This window comes from Globicephala melas, chromosome 3 (assembly GCF_963455315.2).
Source record: "Globicephala melas chromosome 3, mGloMel1.2, whole genome shotgun sequence".
NCBI lineage: Eukaryota > Metazoa > Chordata > Mammalia > Artiodactyla > Delphinidae > Globicephala > Globicephala melas.
In genome coordinates, this window is record NC_083316.1 from 82184914 (window position 1) to 82200879 (window position 15966).

Sequence of the window (15966 nt, forward strand, 5' to 3'; positions counted from 1 at the left end):
TTTGTCTAAGAACAAACAAAAACATGGTAACTCCACCACCCACAAGAAAACACTCTCCTTGTTCAGACACTAAACTAGTACCTTCTACTTCTTTACCCATAGCACTGCCCCTGCTTTCTGACAGTGTTCATTCCTGAGAGCCGTCTCTTCCTTACACCCTTTCCCAAATCACCCAACCAGAATTTAAATCCCATCGCAGATTCTTTTTAACACCCTCTTATAAGAAATTCCACGTTCCTCCATGGTGTATGCTCTCCTTTGACGAGGTGAGTACCTCATTTGTTCACTTCTGGCATCACAAAAAATAGAGAACCTTTACAGTTCAGAAGATCTAATCAGCAAATTCTCTCTGTAAATTACTTACCCTTGGAAAAAAGTTAGCATACTAGTTCTTTCAGGGTATTAAAATAACCACTAAAATAACTGCTCAACAGAGTTTATTATGATAAAAAATAACATTTTTTTTGGTAACTGCAGAGCAGATTGCCATCTTTCTCATCCACTTGGCCAGATTTTCCCAACCACTAAGCTTGTCCTGTTTTCCCCTCTGTCTTGCGTCTTGCTGCTCATCGTTCTGTTTGACTTCTCCATTTATAAAGCGTGAGCAGTACCAACACAGAACAGCCTGTTACAGAGGCTTAGTTCTTTATCAAGGCAAAGATTCAACGACTCCAGAACTGTATGAAGGGATCAGATCTACAGTAAGAGGCTGCCAGAACATAAATATTAACCCTATGTGTGCTTTAAAGTAGGTTGTGGTGGTTAGAGTATAACATGAAAGTGTTATGCAAAATGTTTATTCTTGTTTTGGAAGGACAAAATTCAAGGATATTTCTTAACCTTCTAATGATTCTAGAGGTTCTCTAGTGCATTCAATTCCGTATCTAACTCTTATGCTAACAGTTTGTGTAATATTGGGCAGCCATATAAACAGTTACTCAGTTTCTTTCTCCTTTAATAAGTATCCATTGCTTTAGACAAACTGAACAATGTTCTTAAAGGAATAATAAAAAAAACTGGGTATCTAGTTATTAATCAATTTGTCTACTTATCTATCAGTTACCTGTTCATTCACCCATCAATCCATTTATTCATTAATCTATCTAACTTATTGATTGCCTGTCATTTATCTCTTATAGTTGAAGTCCTTGCTTTGCTGGTTTATCACCTGCGTCATGTGATTTGGAGCAGGTTACCTCTCTAACTTAATCTCACACCACTCTCCCACTCATTGGGCTCCATCACAGCTGGCAAAGTCTGATCTTAGGAGCTTTGCATTTTCTCTCTAATGCCTGGAAAGCTCTTTGACAGATAAGTATTTGGCTTTCATTCTGTTTTTCTTCGGGTCTTCAGTCATGTGTTACCTCTTCATGAGAATTTCCTTGAACCCTTCCTAAAATTATGTCCCTTCTCCATGACACTTCCTATTCCTAATTCTCTACTTCCTTCTTCTGCTTAAAACAAATATTACAATTGTTTTATTTATATATTTTACTTATTTTGTCTCTTATCTTTCTCCTCAACTAGAATGTGAGCTCTACTAGGGCAGAGATGTCTGTTGGTTTAGTGCTGCTTCCCCAGTATCTAGAATGGAACTTGCCCATAGAAATCCGCATTAAAAATTACTTAGAGTTTCCCTGGTGGCGCAGTGTTTGAAAGTCCGCCTGCCGATGAGGGGAACACGGGTTCGTGCCCCGGTCCGGGAAGATCCCACATGCTACGGAGCGGCTGGGCCCGTGAGCCATGGCCGCTGAGCCTGCGCGTCCAGAGCCTGTGCTCCGCCACGGGAGAGGCCACAACAGTGAGAGGCCCGTGTACCGCAAAAAAAAAAAAAAAAATTATTTGGATTCATGGAGCTCTTGAGAAGATAAAAAGACATGGTGCAAGTAAGGTGCTTGCCACTGAACCTGGTACAGACTATAGACTAAATAGATGGTACACATTGTCTTGTATTATTTTATATAACTTCATTCAGAGAACACTTACCACCCCCATGAAACTCAAGTACTCATTCTCTTGGAGGGTATTATTAGTTATTTAGTTGTTATTAGAGAAATTACTAGGTTTTAGTCATAGACTATATATAAATATATATATATATAAATATCTACAGATATTAGACATGACAGTATATTTTTACAAGAAAATATATTTTGAGTAACTTACCATAACTATGAGGTTATGACTTAAGTAACACATGACAATAAGTTTCAGTGGCATTTGCATAACTATAACTCAATCATAATATTCATAATCAAGTCAGAATCATTGTAGATAAGTATAGCTTTAATGAATGCAGTTAATTAACCTTAATTTACAAATGAGTGCATTTAAATAATTTTGAATTAGGTTTATGGGGATAATGTTATATATATAAAGATTATATGTATTATAATATTATTTCTCTCTCTAGTAGAGAAAAGCAACACATTATTCTCTATCAATTTTAAATAAAGTATCAGCTCCTTATACAGTTAATTCATCCACTTTTTCTTGGTGTTGGAGTATAAAATAAAATGCGTATACTTATCTAATGTGACATAAATAATAGGAGTGACATCTATGATGATTAGTCATATGATTGCCTATGCCTCTTAAAATTATAAAATTGTAGCTTCCAGTAAGAAAACATTTCATGCATTAAAAGCTTCACCAACCAAAATATAAATCATGAGTTGTGGTACAACTTGAATGGAAAATGTGTATAGTATATACATGGAGATAATGCATGGTAGTTTCTAGTATTGGTTTATATCAGGGACAATATTATGAAACAACTAGATAATTTTTGGTGAAATAAAAAAAGCTTTAAATAAAAAGTTTAAAGTGCTAATAGCCTTGTCTTTTTAATTTACCAAGAATGTGGATTCATAATTCAGAATGCTTTTTTTTTTTTTTACATCTTTATTGGAGTATAATTGCTTTACAATGGTGTGTTAGTTTCTGCTTTATAACAAAGTGAATCAGTTATACATATACATATGTTCCCATATCTCTTCCCTCTTGTGTCTCCCTCCCTCCCACCCTCCCTATCCCACCCCTCCAGGCAGTCACAAAGCACCGAGCTGATCTCCCTGTGCTATGCGGCTGCTTCCCACTAGCTATCTACCTTACGTTTGGTAGTGTATATATGTCCATGCCTCTCTCTCGCTTTGTCACAGCTCACCCTTCCCCCTCCCCATATCCTCAAGTCCATTCTCTAGTAGGTCTGTGTCTTTATTCCTGTCTTACCCCTAGGTTCTTCATGACATTTTTTTTTCTTAATTCCATATATATGTGTTAGCATATGGTATTTGTCTTTCTCTTTCTGACTTACCTCACTCTGTATGACAGACTCTAGGTCTATCCACCTCATTACAAATAGCTCAATTTCGTTTCTTTTTATGGCTGAGTAATATTCCATTGTATATATGTGCCACATCTTCTTTATCCATTCATCCAATGATGGACATTTACGTTGTTTCCATCTCTGGGCTATTGTAAATAGAGCTGCAATGAACATTTTGGTACATGACTCTTTTTGAATTATGGTTTTCTCAGGGTATATGCCCAGTAGTGAGATTGCTGGGTCATATGGTAGTTCTATTTGTAGTTTTTTAAGGAACCTCCATACTGTTCTCCACAGTGGCTGTATCAATTTACATTCCTACCAACAGTGCAAGAGGGTTCCCTTTTCTCCACACCCTCTCCAGCATTTATTGTTTCTAGATTTTTGGATGATGGCCATTCTGACTGGTGTGAGATGATATCTCATTGTAGTTTTGATTTGCATTTCTCTAATGATTAATGATGTTGAGCATTCTTTCATGTGTTTGTTGGCAGTCTGTATATCTTCTTTGGAGAAATGTCTATTTAGGTCTTCTGCCCATTTTTGGATTGGGTTGTTTGTTTTTTTGTTATTGAGCTGCATGAGCTGCTTATAAATTTTGGAGATTATTCCTTTGTCAGTTGCTTCATTTGCAAATATTTTCTCCCATTCTGAGGGTTGTCTTTTGGTCTTGTTTATGGTTTCCTTTGCTGTGCAAAAGCTTTGAAGTTTCATTAGGTCCCATTTGTTTATTATTGTTTTTATTTCCATTTCTCTAGGAGGTTCTCTTTTAACCCTGGAAGTATGACTTTGAGTAAATCACCTCACCTCTCCAAGTTTAATTTTTCTCTTATTTAAAAGAGAAATAATATTATAATACACATAATCTTTATATATATAACATTATCCACATAAACCTTTCTAAAAATAAGTATTTAATAAATAATAGTACTAGTAGTGGTTATAATCATAATAATAGTATTCGCAACAGGGGAAAGACTAGCCTTACTCTGATACTAAAGATACTAAAGAACTATCCTTGATAGTTCTTTTCCTCACATTTATGAGTCTTGCACCTCTTGAAGGGGAGAATTACAAGGTGAGAAAGATATCCCCTTGTCCCCAGGTTGGGTCAGTCTTCTCTGTAGATCCCCCAGGAAGCAGCATTGCACCAACCCTGTGGCTTCCCAAATACAAACCTGGCATGAAATCTATTCCGTTTGTCCCAAATTAGATTACTATCATGATGTCTATAAACTAATGAACATGTAATCTATGTACAAGGAAAAGGAGGTGAATGTGACACCCATCTTGCTATTACTCTGCACACGGTAATACCTGATGTCTCTAAATCTTGGTCATTTTATATATATCGTTTGGGTGGCACTATCCCATTGACCAATCTAGTCTGTAATTAAAAGCACCTATACAAGGAGGTAACAGTTTGCTGTCCTACGTGGAAAATAAAGTTTAAAATCTGACATTATGCCCTTCTTTAACTGCTGGGTGAGGAAGTTTCCACTCTAGGTATTCAAACAGGCCAGTTTCCAAATTAAATAGGGCTGAAAAACAAACTCATGGTGAGAAAAAGTACCTCTTATATAAGAAAATTCAGACTGTGACTTTATTATACTGTTCCATTTTTTTAAACATCTTTATTGGAGTATAATTGCTTTACAATGGTGTGTTAGTTTCTGCTTTATAACAAAGTGAATCAGCTATACAAATACATATATCCCCATATCTCCTCCCTCTTGCGTCTCCCTCCCATCATTTTAAAACATATTCCAAAAATAATTATTTCAACACTCAGTATCATTATATATAGGTATATGAGAATGGATACATGTGTATGTATGGCTGAGTCACTTTTCTGTGCACCTGACACTATCACATTCTTAATCAGCTATACTCCAATATAAAATAAAAAGGTTAAAAGAATTATTATAGGTATATGAACTTTTTTTTTTTTTTTTTTTTTTGATGGAGAAATCAGGGCATTTTACTGATGATGACAGTGTATACTACTTCACGCTTAGGTAATGCGGTCACGATAAGGCCCTAGCCCAGGCCTTATGTTTCTCCTAAGGATCCTTGGGGGCAAACTTCTCCTGCAGTTCCTTCCACACGCCTTTATTCATCTCCTTAAACTCTTCCAAGGTATCTGTGGACAGGACCAGTTTGTATTCTTCCAGGGACAGGCCACTGAAGCTTGTGTCTCTGGGGCGAGGGTACTTGTGTTTGTAGTAGCTTGAATGGAGAAGTACTAAGCTCTCGTACAACTGATCACAGGCCTCAGGCTCTGCAATCTGGGTGTTCTCTCCCTCCCGAAAGGCGTGCGCTACCCGCTCCCACTGATAAGCGCCCAAGTCCCGGCCTCGTTTGGTCTTGTCCACTGGCCATTCCTCACAGAGTTTGAGAAAATTCTGGTAGCAGCTGGCCGCCATTTGGGGGCCTGAACTTTATTTTTAAATTTTTTTTGGAGGGGTACGCGGACCTCTCACTGTTTTGGCCTCTCCCGTTGTGGAGCACAGGCTCTGGACGCGCAGGCTCAGCGGCCATGGCTCACGGTTCCAGCCGCTCCCCGGCATGTGGGATACTCCCAGACCGGGGCACGAACCTGTGTCCCCTGCATCGGCAGGCGAACTCTCAACCACTGCGCCACCAGGGAAACCCCTGAACTTTATTTTTTAAAGTGCTTTCAAATCAAGTTATCAATTCCCCAGAGACATAGAACACATTTAATTAACAGATATGTTTTATAAATGACGGCACAGAAGAACGTGAAAATACTGAAGAAAGGAGAGACAGTCAGAAAGCTGGATTGGAGCAGATGCAAGAACAGATTTTGTTTTTGGACCACCAGGGATCTCTTCCAGATACCCAGTATCCCTTCGTGGATATCTGGCAGTCCTCAGCCATACTAAAATCTACCATCTTCAGTTACTATTCTTATCTAGGGTATGATAGTTGATAAAGCTATTAAAAAGTCAGATTTAGAGTGGACCACAACAATGAATTTTAACTCATAATTCTGCTAAAAAGTCTCCAAACCATCCACATTTTTCTTAAATTTGTAGTTATATTATATACATATCTATATCTATAGATATAGATATAGATATATTTTTTTGCGGTATGCGGGTCTCTCACTGTTGTGGTCTCTCCTGTTGCGGAGCACAGGCTCCGGACACGCAGGCTCAGTGGCCATGGCTCATGGGCCCAGCCACTCCGTGGCATGTGGGATCTTCCCGGACCGAGGCACGAACCCATGTTCCCTGCATTGGCAAGCGGACTCTCAACCTCTGCGCCACCAGGGAAGCCCTATTTCTATATTTTAAACCATTCATAACTTGCAGATATAGAGAGTCTATACCAAAAACTCAGCAAAGTTTTTGGGTGAAATAGATCATAGTGAGCCGTCACGTCAAAGTCAGTTTTACATTTTAGATTTAAATTGGCTTGAGAAATAGATATGCCAGTTATTATGGGGAGAGTCAAAAAGTATATGCTAAGGTTTCATTGAACAATATAAACCTTTTCCCCACATACTGAAAAATTTCTGATACATAAAATGATTTTGATTTTAAGATTGTAAAAATATAAATGTTTTCACTTGATCATTTTAAGTACATTGCTTTATGAACATTTTTAAATAGGCTGTACTATTTAATTTTCCTCTTAGTATATTTATCAAAATATTTTTATTTTGGCTTTGTTTTAATTAATATTTGCTTCTTAAGTAAATAAAATGCCATTTGATGTGTTCACTTTCAAAATGATGCACAATGTTTTTTTTTAATTAAACAACTTAAAACTCACTCCTACAACTATATTTATCTTTCATCCATTCTTTCTAAATGATGTGTAATTCTCCTTCCTGTGCATTTATTTCACGTCATCTATCCACTCTCCATGTGACAGACACTTAATCTGACTCCAGCTTACCAGCTGAGCTGATAGTAGGGTGAGGCAAGTGAGGCAGATGGGGCACAACACTTAAGGAGGCACTTACTCTCAGGGTGAGTGTGCTATCCTGTACTCATGTTTTACATGACCTTTAGAGTGAGTGCCTCCTTAAAATCTGCACCTGAGTTGTCTCACTTACCTCAACTTAGTCCTCAACCAAGAACAAACACAATATTTCTTAGTCCACAACCAAGACAACCTTTTACATGTCCCTTTTTGACTTTATATGAGGATAGATTTGGATTATATACCTGGTAAAAGAACAGATTTATCACAGGGTATGTGTCTACAAACTGACTCACTGGTACTAGATTACTTTCCAAATGTCCACAACAATCTACACTCCATTAGATGTGCGTGAAGTTTCCTATTACATTATTGCGTTCTTAGTATTATTTAGTGTGCTAATGCCTCTAAAGTGATATTCTTGCTTTAATTTACATATTTATGATCACTAATGATTCTATGACTTCCCCTTATGCATGATTGGTAGCTTTTTGGTTTTAATTTTTTGAAAATTCCATCTCATATCTTTCACACTTAATTGTATCAGAATTGCTCTTTACAGAAGAATTTCTCATACTCTAGGTATTGATTCTTAGTTGATTTTAAGTGTCAGAAATATATGCCCCCAATCTATTATCTGTTTATTAACTTGATACATGGTGCCTTTCATTAAAATTTTTCTTGATATAGTCAGATTTATTAATTTTCTTTCTTTTGGTTTGTACTTTTACGTTTTTTTTTTAAGAAGTTCTACTACCCTAGATAGTCTTCTAGATTTTCTTCTATTAACTTTATACTTTTACCTTTCAACTTTAGGTCTTTCATCTCTGTAGAGGCCACCATCATATGTGGTGTTAGCTAATGTGAATGAATGGATTCTGATCCCTCCTATTCTATTTTCTCCCGATGATACAATTACATATCAAAGAGGCTGTAAGAACTGCCTCTAGAGGAGGACTATACACCTCTACCCCCATTGACTCTGGTGTTGCTCACATGAGTAAAGCAATATGGGCAGACATGAAATGGTGGAATGTCAAGCAGAGACTTTGAAAGGCATCAGGTATTTCCATTGGCTCCTCTTGCCTTCCTGCTATCCACCATGAAAAGAGCACGCCCCCAATGACTGCAATGCCTTTCACCTCCGTTTCAGAATGAGAGATACATGGAACAACCCCAAATCCAAGCCTAGCTGATCTCAGCCAACCCACAGATTATCGAGTCCATGGGCAAGAAATATGAGTGCTGCAATGGAATCTAACTAACAGATACACGAATCCCTTTTTACTTTCCTTCATGTAGATAGCCATTTTTCTGTCAAGATGACATGAAAAAGTGTAATAATTTAAAAGGTTTCCAAAAGATCTAAATAGCTATCTTATATAAAAGGATATAAAACTCCTCTATTCATATTAAAGAACAATTTCCCAGAGGTCAAACTAATCATGAGCATCTTAAGAGGAAGTAGAGTTTACATTCACTGCTAAAGCACACTGCTACATTTTTCTAACAGGAGAGTATTTTGAGGATGTCAATACGTGCACAGTTCTCAACAAAGTGTACAACTGGGGTGTTGAGATCATAACAGTGAAATGTGTACTTTGGAGGTTCATCTAAAAAAACTGAAGTTAGACTGACTAACTGACAAATTTAAGTTGATTCTTTAGAGTGACAAATAATCTCTCTAATTATAGGACCTATCTGTGTCTAGTCATTTTTCCTGAATATTGTCCCAAAACTTCCAGCAATATAGGTGGCCAAACCGTGATTGACGGCCACAACTTTGACACTTAGAAGTGCTTTATTCACTACTCAGCTTCTTTATTATTTTAGTCATTTACTTTACTCAATGATTTGGGCTACCCTATTTATTAGTCTTAGAAACATACACAGGTACTGTTGTAGTCTATTGAGGGAGGTGATATTATAAAATAATTCCACAGACAATTTTTTTCTTTCTTTTCTTTCTTGTATATCTTACTTTTTTCCACTTTTTTCCCTTATCTTCTAAAACTCTATTTTCTTAGCTATTTAGGTCATAGCTCTGAAAATTAATTACTGCTTATATAAGATATTGCACGGATAAAAAGACACCTAAGTGAAAATGATCCTGTTGCTCTCATCCTAAACCATACCCCACAGGGAGTCAAAAAATTGTAATAAGTATCTAATATATATTCCATCATATTTGCATAATATTTCTTAATTTCATTTTAATAAAGTCATTATCAATGAGGAAGAATAATTCTATTACATCTCCCAATAGGCCCATAGAATACTATCATAATAATAATGATAAATATCATTTAGTGGAGAGTATGTGCCAGGATACTATACTAAATGTAGCTGTCATGATCAGGTAAGTTCTGCTGTAGTAACAAACAAATCCTGGAATATCAGGTACTTACTACTATAAAAATTTATTTCTCATTTAGGAAGAATTCAATGCCTCCATTTCCTGATGGCTGCCTTCCATGGTTTCTAGGATTGCCAAGGCAGGGCAAGAGAGAGATGCAACAGAGGAAGAAACACACTAACTCATAACTGCTGCAGACTAGAAATGACACATCAATTCCTCTTGCAGTCCCGCAGTCCCACACAGACTCTGAATTAGGCTTGTGAATGTGGTCATCCTGCCTGCCCAGAAAGTGAAAATAGTCAGTTGAACAATTAGAACTGTGTTCACTAAATGGATAAACTATGTTACCATTTAAATCCATTCATAGTCCTATGAACCTACTCTCAGGACTACTAATTACAAGCAATCTCACACTTTTATTCCAAAATCAGGACCACTTTCTCCACCTGTCACCAGCTGAACAATCATGGGATTATGGGCAAGGTTTTAAAATGTAATGCATTCCCAGAAACAGATTAGCTCACTGGCCACCATTATGTGACCCAAGGACATTTAACCCTACTCCAGTATTTGCTATCAGACAAGGACTTCAGGAAACCCCTTTCCTTGGTGGAGGGCCACCACACCCAGAAATAGAAAGGTTTGGTGTTCACAGGTTCATTAGCCCTAACCATCCAGTGGAAATTGGAATAAATGGAAAGGTCCTAGCAGTCAGTATTACAATAATAATTTTAAACTGTAACATGAGGAATTTGTAAAGATGAAAATTTGGAAAGGGAGATGAGAAGACAGGAACAAGCAAAGAGACAAGAATGAGCAGTGATAGCAAGAAAAAAAAAAGTTAAGAGACTCATTGAATTGAAAAAGAGCACAGCCTCTCACAATCTCTAAAAGTACAGAAGTTTGAAGACTTTTCACTCTCATTTTTCTTTCTCTCTTCCTGTCTTTTATCTTGCTTTGTTTTTGTTTTGTTTGTTTTTTTTTTCTCTTCTCTGGCATTGGTCTTATTCACAATTATACAGAAGTATCTTTGAAAAATTCTCTTGCTTTTAAAAAGCTTAAAAGGATAAATTCAGCCATCCGATTTAGGGAATTTGCCAGATTAATCTTTGTTAGGAGGGTAAAAAAATAATGGTAAGTAAAAGAAACAAGTTTAAAAATTCAAGTCTCTCCCTAATTCTTGCTTTCTCCCTCATTCCTCCACCCTGACCTCCTTTCTTTCAGACACTCTCCTTTTGTCACCTCCATTAAAGGAGCTGAAGGAATATCAGTCAATGACCTTCCCTCAGTGTGAGGGACAAAACTACAAAATCAGGCCTTTAATCTGAACCTCAGAAGAATGCGGGGTTTAGACAGGCATGTGCCAAGCTGCTGCACCCTGCGTCCTGACACACCTACATATCCCGCTATTTTTAGTAACAACATCAAAAGTAATTTCAGCAGTTGATAAAACCAAATGACTTCTTACAACATTACCATTAGAGTATTTTATGTACCATAAAATAGGCACTAATTACCACAGGAAGTCAGGACAGCTTTATATTTTTCTCTCTAAATGACACAAAACATTGTAAGCACTATAGTTAGTATCATTTTGTCATGAGTTCTTTATAGATTTAAATATAGACCATTCCCAAGCTCATTTTTCAAAGCTTATGTTTGAAAAATCATGAATAACATATTTACACTATAAGTATTTCTTAAAAATAGACGCAGGGAGTTTATTTTGGTCCCCAAACAAAAATGTTCACTTATGCTAAACAAGCACCAGAGAGAGTTTCATATCCAAGCCTCCAATTTTCTACTTGATTCCTTGTCAGCAACAATGAAGTTTTCCAGCAAATGGAAAGGATTTAAACATGGCAAATTCCAATGGTAAGGCTGCAAAAATTGTCTTCGTAGTGCAGGCACTAAACCTAGATAGCAGAGGAGAGAGTTTTATTTTATTGGATTATTACAAATTCATAGCCTTGAGATCACGGTACTTCTGGGATAGAATAAGATCAAGTTTAAATGTCTTAGTGTCCTTTTCTATATTGTAGTTTACAAATTCTGTAATGTCCTTCACACAGAATACTTTTAAGGAGAGATCAAAAAGTAAATAAATGGGGCTTCCCTCGTGGCGCGGTGGTTGCGAGTCCACCTGCCGATGCAGGGGACATGGGTTCGTGCCGCGGTCTGGGAAGATCCCACATGCCGCGGAGTGGCTGGGCCCGTGAGCCATGGCTGCTGAGCCTGCACGTCCGGAGCCTGTGCTCCGCGACGGGAGAGGCCCGCGTAACGCAAAAAAAATAAATAAATAAATAAATAAATAAATGAGCACCACATGCATTACATAAAAATTAACATTGGCTGCAAAGTATGTTAAATCATGGGCTGAATACAATTATACTTTGAATACAGTGTGTTGTTTCTTCCAGTTTATTCCTATTCTAGGCAATTTCAAATCCATTTTTTTATTTCAAAGCCAAGCTACAATTTGCCAAGTTATTATATTTTTATCACACAGCAATGTTACCAGTGGGTATTCAATGTGTACTAGTACAATAACAATAATTGTATGTTGCATTTGTGTAGAAGTTGAACAAATGTAACACAATTGCAAGTGAAAATATATTCTCATATATTTCTAATATAAAGAAATATAACTCTGAGCTTAGAGTCACTAGGTACTCAATATCATATAATTAGTAATGACTGAGACAGAGACTTGACACAATTTTCTCACTCAAAGTCCAGGAATAAGAGAAAAAATTTATAAAGTAAAGTAAAAGAGCCTTGGTATTAAAGTTTTAACCATTAGTTATAATAAATAGTAATGTAAGATATAGTTTTATAAATATAATTTATGCTACACAACTATAGTAGTCTTGAAAAGAAATGAAGGAGTACAGGAAATTCTTACATGTTTGTCTCATTAGAAAGAATCTACATGTTGTGATTTCAAACTTCTTATCTCAGATCCTTTCCTTTAGTATTCCTTAAGGAAGTAAGATAGTGAAAAATAAGGAATATCATGCATTCATTCAATGCCAACTATGTGCCAGGCACTGTGCTCTTTGATTGGAACTCAAATGTGAAATGCATTCTCCTTACCTTTAAGGAGAGTGTTTTGGGAATAAGCAGAAAAATATACATACAATTCCAATTCAACATGATTATTATGAAATTTGTATGTAAGAAACGTACAAGAGCCTAAATACTTCTGTCTTAAAGCTTCTTCTTGTCCTATCTCACAACAGCTTATTTACAATGTATTGCTTTTGAAGATGTCAAGATTACAACAAAGGATATAACTTTCCTATGAATTATTTGTCATTTTGCAAACCAGGCGTGAGTTTTAAACAAAGGGAAAAGCCAAAAAGAAAGTGACTGTATATTATTCTGTGAAATTATATTGCCAATCTCTTCTATGTGGCCTGGAATTAAATAAAATAGAAGAATTAGCAAAGATTATACATTAAGTTTTGTTGGTCATGCACTCTACAAAACTACCTGGCAAAATGGGTATGTAAAGATAAGATCCAGCTTACAGTCCATATGTAGAACTACACACCTTGGCATTGGGCCTTGTCCATAGGTTTTTGTCTAATTCAGGTAAAGGTTATTTATGGACTAATGACAGCCCTGAGTTTTAGGGCCTCTGTTGCTGGGCATGCCATCAGAAGTCTGCCCCTGTTAAAGATCCCCAGAGCTCGTTTCGGCACCACATATACTAAAATTGAGACAATACACAGAGAACAGCATGGCCCCTGTGCAAAGATGACATACAAATTTGTGAGGCATTTCATATTTTTCCATCTCATGTCCATGGATCGGAAGAATTAATATTGTTAAAATGACCATACTACCCAAAACCATCTACAGATTCAATGCAATCCCCATCAAAATACCAAAGGTATTGTTCACAGAAATAGAAGAAACAATTCTAAACTGTGTGCAACTAAAAAAGACCCTGAATAGCCAAAGCAATTCTGAGAAAGAATAACAAAGACAGAGCCATCACACTTCCTGATTTCAAACTGTACTACAAAGCTATAGTAATAAAAAACAGTATGGTACTGGCACACAAATAGACACATAGAGCAATGAAACAGAATAGACAGCCCAGAATTAAATCATGGCATACATGGTCAACTAATATTTGACAAGGAAGCAAAGAAAGGATAGAGGAGAAAGGATAGTCTTTTCAACAAATGCTTCTGGAAAAACTAAAAAAACACATACAAACTATGAAATTGGACCCCTATCACACACTACTCACAAAATCTAACTTTATATGGATCAAAGAACATAAGAACTGATACCATAGAAGAAAGTGTAGGGAAGAAAATGTAGGGAAGAAGCCTATCGATCTTGGTCTTGGCAATGATTTTTTTAGATGTGATGACAAAAGCACAAAAAACAAAAGCAGAAATCAACAAATGGCACTACATCAAGCTCAAAAGCTTCTGCACAGGAAAAAAAACTAATTAACAAAATGAAAAGACAGTCTATAGAATAGGAAAAAAATTTTACAAACCAAATATTGGATAAGGAGTTAATATTCAAAATATAAAGAACTCATACAACTTAATAACAAACACACAATCCAATTCAAAATGGGCAGAAGAACTAAATAGACATTTTTCCAAAGAGGACATCAAAATGGCCAAGAAGAACATGAAAAGATGCTCAACATCACTAATCATCTGGAAAATGCAAATCAAAACCACAATGAGATATCACCTCACACCTGTAGAATGGCTATCATCAAGACAAGAGACAACAGGTGCTAGCAAGGATGTGATGAAACAGGAACCCTCGTACACTGGTGGTAGGAATGTAAATTGGTTCAACCACTATAAACAATATGGAGGTTCCTCAAAAATTAAAAGTCATCTACCACAGGATCAAGCAATTTTGGCTATATACTGAAAGGAAATAAAAACACAATTGTGACAAGATATATGCACTCCCATGTTTACTGAAGCAGTTTTCACAATATGATGACCAAAAAATTGGAAACAACCCAAATGCCCATCAACAGATGAATGAATAAATAAGATGTGATACATATACACAATGGAATATTATTCAGCCATGAGGATATCCTGCCATTTTAGACAAGATGGATAGACCTTGAGCACATTATGCTAAGTGAGGTTAAGTCAGAGAATGACAAGTACTGTATGATATCACTTATATGTGGAATCTAAAAACAATTTAACCTTTAAAAAACAGAGAGTAAATTGGTAGCTACTAGGGGATGGGGTGGGTAGGGAGGATAAGATTGATAATTCAAGGGTACAAACTTGATACAAAGCAACAGAAATCTAATGCACAGTATAATTAATATAGACAATAATATTGCACTATAATTATATAATTTGATAAATATTGCTACATTAGCAATCACATTACAGTGTATAAAAGTATCAAAGTAACATGCTGTACACCTTAAATTTACATGTCAAATTTATTCAACTAAAAAAAGACACATATAATAATGGAACAGAATTGACAGCCCAGAAATAAACACCACATTGTATATGGCCAATTAACTTCTGACAAAAGCGCCAAGAATATAAATGGAGAAAAGATAGTCTCTTCAATAAATGGTATTGGGAGAACTGGTCTCTTATCTTACACCATACAGAAAAATCATCTCAAAATGGATTAAAGACTTTACATGTCAATGTCTACTTACACAGTATCACACCATTTCAGGCAAACTATAAGAATCTTGAATAGTGTAATTCTATTTATACCCCCAGACTTTATATTATTGTTGTAATATAGTTCACATCTAAATACATCATAAACCCCAAAATACAGTGTTATAATTTTTATTTAATTAAAAAAAAAAAGATCCCCCAAATTAGGCCAAGCATTCTAAAGAACTCATCCACACTCAGTTCATGAGGGTCACAACCCCAATAATTGAGTTCAGAATTTCCTTGGAGGATTTATCTGTCTATTTCACACTTCTCTTTGAGAGGATGTGAAATGGCCCAGATCCTACTGGTCTGTAATGGAAATCATCATGCTTAACAAATATAACACAGGACATTTAAATGTTAATTACTAAAAAAAAAAAAAAAAAGTTCCATATGTCAAAGTAACCCCAATTATTTCCCCTTAAGTCTTACTTTAACCTTGGGGAATTTCATACATTGTTAAATATTATCTCCCAAACAGTGAATCCTAGAATCCCCTTCCCCATAATTTTATACTCTATCCCAACTTTTTCCCAAAATACTTTCGCCTGATTCCCTTGGTAATGATTAGACATATTGGGAGGCTTTAAAAATTAAGTGCAGATAATAGAATTGTTAAACAAACA

General features: G+C 36.1%; 1 non-coding gene and 1 pseudogene across 1 annotated transcript; one reads left to right on the top strand and one right to left on the bottom strand.

Moving 5' to 3' along the window:
* Positions 1–5391: 5391 nt before the first annotated feature.
* Positions 5392–5754, bottom strand: LOC115845216 (ubiquinol-cytochrome c reductase complex assembly factor 2 pseudogene; annotated as a pseudogene).
* A 7578-nt stretch (positions 5755–13332) lies between these two features.
* LOC115848597 (U6 spliceosomal RNA) lies at positions 13333–13438 on the top strand. The gene has a single exon (XR_004037764.1). It is a non-coding gene; the product is annotated as a U6 spliceosomal RNA (small nuclear RNA).
* Positions 13439–15966: the final 2528 nt, after the last annotated feature.